Here is a 6,000-nt window from a genome sequence, read left to right as displayed (position 1 = left end):
TATAGTTCAAAAGATTTATTGCATATGTTATATAGCATTTCCATATCTTTGCTTTCAAAAAATCAACAAAAAATGCATGTGCCCTATAGATTAATTGCATCTGAATTTGTTTGGACTATTTACATGGATTTGATTTAAAAGTAAACTGAGTTCAGTAATGTTCCCGTTTGCTTCTCTTGCGGACATTGCTTCGCTTGTAAAAAACTTTGTAAAAACAAGACTTGTGCTTATTGCAATGTGTGAAGTGTGTAGAAACTATAACCAAGGAACATATTGTGATGCAGAGTGGGACTACAGTTGAAGATAGGCATATCCTTGATTCCTTGTAGGTTCTTGTAGGGAACTGTAGATCATTTTTTCTTATTTTGGTGATTGAGTGAAAATATAATCATTGACCGGATGATCCATGCCTAGAAATTTGAACACTTCGGATTAAAGGCATTTGACCTGCTTTTTTCAAGTTAGGAAGTGCTAGCGAGTGGAAGACATGACAGCTAACAAAGTACAGGCCCAATTGTTTCTGCGGTGCGGCAGCCAACAGCAAAAATCCCGCCGAACGGGTCGCGGCGGCCGCGCGTTACCGCGCCGCGATACCCCTTCCCCCACCGCGACAAGCCTAGCACCGAAACGCGTTCAGCCCCCCGCGGTACGAGAAATCCCACTCGCTTTTCCACCGATACCCTCTCCCTCCTTCCCGTTCCTCCATCTCTGGCGCTAGGGTTCAGCGCCGCCGCATCTCAGGCCGCCGCCCTCTCCGAAGTCCGAAGCCTCTCCCACTGCAGATCCGGTGCGTGCGGAGCCTAGGCGATGCTCGTGCGGCGGCGCAGCGCGGCAGGCGGTCGGGCGGCGGTGTGGCAAGCGGTGCGGCGGCGGGCGGTGCAGCGCGGCCTGGAGCAGGCATGGCGCTGCAGGCGGGCGGGCGGCGCGGCCAGTGGGAGCAGGTGTGGCGCTGCTGGCGGGCGGCGTGGTGCGGAGCAAGTAGCAGCAGCAGAAAAAGCAGGCGGCAGAGCAAAGCAGAGCGGCAGAGCAAAGCAAGAGCAGCAGAGCAAAGAAGAGGCATCAGCGGCACGGCAGCACAAGCAGCAGAGCAGAGACAGCAGCGGCACCGGCACGGCAGCAGCTAGCAGAGACAGCAGCAGCACGGCAGCATAAGGTATGTACTCTGAATGCTCCCATCTCACAGTTCAGTATTTTGCCAAATTGTCAATTAATTGCTAGTAGCAATTTAAGATGGAAAAATCGACAAAAGTTCAGGCAAAATGGGATGCTTTTGCTGCAAAAGATGTTCAACGAAATATGTGCGGAAGAAGTTCTTGCTCACAATAGGCCGCAGCAGTGCTTGAATAGTGTGGGCTATGCAAACCTTGTAAGGAAGTTCGAGGAACGTACTGGTAGACCTTACACTCAAGAGCAAATGAAGAACAGATGGGATACATTGAAGAAAAAATATGTCCAGTGGAAGACTTTGAATAGCAGAGCTACTGGATTGGGGAGGAATCCCTTGAATGGATACATTGTAGCCTCTGAAGATTGGTGGAAGCAACAAAATGATGTAAAATCTAATAATTGGGTACTGATTGTCTATCCATACCACTTATCATGTGTTGAACAAATTGGATTAATTGATGTTCATGTCATCTGCAATTTTCCAGGCTATGCCCGGTTGTATCACTTTCAAAACTGCACCACTTGAGCATGAGGACTTGCTAAGGATCATGTTCGATGCTATAAGTGTTACAAATGAGACCGCATATGTTCCTGGTCAAGGTGGTGCTGCTGCTGACAGTGATGGACAGGGAAAAGGTGATCGTGAGGATGAGATGACCACACAAACAGTCATCCCTAATTCTAATTAATGCACGTGGTAAGGATAAAAGGACAGCACCTTTAGAGATCAGTGTATGAAAAGGTTGGTAGATGCGTATGAGATGAAGGCCCAAAGCAGCAAACAGTCAGCAACTTCACAAGTGATTGATCTTGTTAGAGATGAGATTAAAAAATGATGGAGCAAGTCATTGAGGACGGGACTGAGGGAGTGATGAACACTACTATGCCACCCAACTTCTAAAAACAAAAGCAAACCGTGACATGTTTCAGACTTTCAAGACACCAAATGGGAGGCTGAATTGGCTAAGGAGAGCATGGGAGGAAAGGAACAAAAAATAGTGTGATACTTGTGCTATGTAATAACTATGTAGTTGCTTATTTATTTTAATGTGTGAGACATGTACATGTAATAATGTATGTCAGACTATTTGCTTGGGAGACTATTGATTGTATGACTATTATTTGGTTGTAATAATAGTTGGACTATTTGTTTGATTATCTCTATATGAGCCCTCTCTTGTTTACATGTATGTGAGACTATTTACTTATATTGCTTTTGTGCAAATGAATACATCCAGTGGGGATGAGAACTTTATGGTGGCATATATGGCTTTGGAATGCATGGGCTCCAGAGATGGAATTACCAAGCAGCCTAGAAAAATTCCAGGTGAAACTGGAATACAATGGGTTGAGCGTCAGCTACAAAATGATGGTGATTGCTATGACATGTTCAGGATGAGGAGGTCAGTTTTCCAACAACTTCATGACACCCAAGGTGTCAATATGGTCTTATTGCAAGTGGATGAATCTGTACCAAGGAAACCTTAGGAATGTTTTTTCGACATGTGGTGCACCTTAATTTTTTAGGAAAAGTCAAGAACAAGTTTGGTGAAACTGTAAGCAGGAAGTTTGGTGAAGTTTGGTGAGGTACTTGAGTGTGTCAATCGAATGGCTACTGACACATAAAGCCTAGGGATCCTTTATTTGGCACAATCCATCCTAAACTGCAAGAAGCTCAATTTTGGCCCCATTTTAATGATTGCGTAGGCGCAATTGATGGCACACATATACCAGTCACTGTACCCTTAAGTGAGCAACCCAAATACTTCGGCCATCATGGATATGCTTCACAAAATGTTATGGCAGTTTGTGACTTTGATATGCGCTTCATTTTTGTTGTCACTGGTTAGGCTGGATCTATCCATGATGCTCGTGTCTTATTGGATACATTGGTCACATATACAGAACAATTTCAATTCCCAAAGGAAAGTATGTGGTTTTCATTTACTTCCATATATATTTTTCTTTCATTATTTTCATGGATAATTTATTTAGTCACATGTAGGGAAGTATTATGTCATTGATTCCGGGTATCCTAACAGAAAAGGTTTTTTTGGCACCATACAAGGGACAAGGTACCATGTGTCCGAGTGGAAACATGGTCACCACCCGGCTAGATCAAAGGAGTTGTTCAACTACGCGCATTCATTCCTTAGAAATGTGATTGAACGCTCATTTGGAGTTATAAAGATGAAGTGGCGTATTCTCTTGAACTTTGCCTAGCTATCCAATTAGGAAGCAATCAAAAATTATAACAATGTGTATGGTTCTTCATAATTTCATTAGGGATAATGCACAACAAGACATGGACTTTGCCAACTCTATGCCCGAACAGGATGTAGACATTCATGGTAACCAAGGTACCACGGGAGATGGGAGTCTTTCGGTAGATGATATTGACATGGGTGCCTTTCGTGATGCAATTGCATCCGCTTGGCATGGGTGATTATTTGTTGTAGTCTATCTTTTGTTGAGCTAATGGGTATTGTTTGAAGTGGCTAATTCAATGTCCTGGAATGTATTACTAATTATTTTATCAAAATTTATGTTTTACAAACTTGAAAAATATTGTCAAAATCATCTTCTGCTCGTACTCATGAATCAAATGAGCTATCATCAGCCCCAGGGGCGTACAGGTCATTTTACACTCAGAACAGATAATCAACTACAAATAATCAGGGTTGCCAAACTCCCAGCTTATTTAGCCAGCAGATTCTCTTGACAGCAGATTCTCAGGAAATCTAGATTCTCAAACAATCGATTCTCAATTAAGCTCAAACAAATAGGGGTCATAGCATTGGAGTTTCGACCAAACAATTGTACAGAGATGATATTGCCCCATTAAAGTAGTTATGTAGATGAAATTCGTTTGTCTATTCGCCTTCTATTACTGTTAATCATGCTCAGTCGTGCAGAGCGTTGACAGAGCTGAATCCCGATTCCATTTAATTTTACAATGGCAGACTGAATCCCGATTCCATTTAATTTTACAGTTGTCACGCGCCCCCTGCTCCACGAAGCAAAACTCTAACTATGGTAAATAACCAATAAATACCTGCTATATATTACTTGCATTCATGTGTGAATTTTCTTCCAAATCCATCAGATAAAAAATAACTTGAAACACCCTTGTTAAAAATAGGCAGAGAGAATAAGAGCTGAAAGCAGTGAAAACAGTGTGCGAGACTCTCCCCCTAAGATGCGATGGTTCTTGGACTGGTGCCAACAGCTGTCATCATGGTCGCGGCGACAAGGTTGGAGCTGCACAAGATTTATCCCACTTTATTTTTCTACGATCTGGTTTGATTTCTCCTACTTATTTTTAACACCCGTCACATCGAATGTTTAGATACTAATTAGAATATTAAATGTAGACTATTTACAAAACCCATTACATAAGTGGAGGCTAAACGGCGAGACGAATCTATTAAACCTAATTAGTCCATGATTTGACAATATGTTGCTACAATAAATATTTGCTAATGATGGCTTATTTAGGCTTAATAGATTCGTCTCGCTGTTTAGCCTCCACTTATGTAATGGGTTTTATAAATAGTCTACGTTTAATACTCCTAATTAGTATCTAAACATTCGATGTGACCTATACTAAAAATAAGCAAAGGGAACCAAACGCGACCCAGTTGGTGCAACCCGATGTAGATGAGGCTAACGTGGACTGGCGTGAAGAAATAGAAACAATGATATTGGTCAGCGGTGAGGTGACGTTGATGAAGCTGTCATCATGTTCTGTCCAGTTGCTTGTCTCCTTGTCAACACAATATCCTCGCCACACCATCTATTATGATATTTCTAGAAAGATCCATTGAAGATCGTGGCGATAGCATACTTTTTTATGCCTTCCACTCCAATAGGTTGATATTTTATATTATTTCCTCGTGATGGCAAATCGAATGGCGGCTGAACGGGGAAGCAAGATGGTGCTACCATCAATATATAGTGGTATACTTGAAGAGTCACGTCGTAAATACTGGTTATTATTGGTCGGTGTAATTTATTGCAAGGTTGTGATATTTGCTTCTAGCACAATGGAGATCTGTGGCGGCATCAATACTAAGCTAGTGGTGACATATTTCTTGTACCAGGAAGACCATCATTATTTGTCATTTATGTTCGACAGATGAATTGCTCCTCTCGATAAAAACCTTGTTAGAAAAGGGAAATGCCTAGAATGTTTTTTTTTCATTGTTGAAATGTGTAGGTGGGCTGTAAGCATGGAAAGTATCGTGTTGCAAAGCATGGATGGCCAGATGGGACTACAGTTAAAGATAGGCATGTCGTATATACAACATATTCGTTGTAAAGAACCCTACATACCATACAAATAATTAGTAGCAGGCGTCCAATACATGGCTGGGGTTGATCACGAGGGTCAGAGCTGCCCCTTGTTCTTCAACTCCCTGTCAAGAAATACTCGATCAAACAGTGTGCTGGACAGAGGAGATTTGCGCAACAAAGTACGACTGATAAAGCTCCCCGCTTCTGATTAATCTTGACGTTCGACGAATGCTGGTACTTGTGCTGGTCCCACGGGGAAGGGGACCGCTACTCCATGGTTGCCGCTATGGTGAAGGCATTGCAGGTGTGAGCGGCGATGATGGCGTTGTGTTCTTCATGAGGGCATCGTCGTAAAAAAAATCCTCGATGTGGCCACTGCACTTGAAGTTGTGCAGAGTATAGCGGGTCTTGCTCTGGATGCAGCTGCATAACTATATTACTCGGGGTCCCACAAGCAATTTTCTTTTCTTAAATTAGGTTCTCAGTCGCCGAAGGATGGATCTCCTAAATTGAAAGTTAAACATATACTTTTTTTAG

At 42.5% G+C, this 6,000-nt stretch overlaps 1 non-coding gene across 1 annotated transcript; it reads left to right on the top strand.

Annotated features, from left to right (window-relative positions):
- The first annotated feature begins 301 nt into the window (after positions 1–301).
- LOC117843342 (uncharacterized) lies at positions 302–2,325 on the top strand. The gene is made up of 2 exons (XR_011897482.1): positions 302–1,153; positions 1,653–2,325. It is a non-coding gene; the product is annotated as an uncharacterized protein (transcript).
- The last annotated feature ends 3,675 nt before the right edge of the window (positions 2,326–6,000 follow it).

Source organism: Setaria viridis, chromosome 2 (assembly GCF_005286985.2).
Source record: "Setaria viridis chromosome 2, Setaria_viridis_v4.0, whole genome shotgun sequence".
NCBI lineage: Eukaryota > Viridiplantae > Streptophyta > Magnoliopsida > Poales > Poaceae > Setaria > Setaria viridis.
Note: the sequence above shows the minus strand (reverse complement) of the source record. Positions and strands in the feature narration are given on the sequence as shown.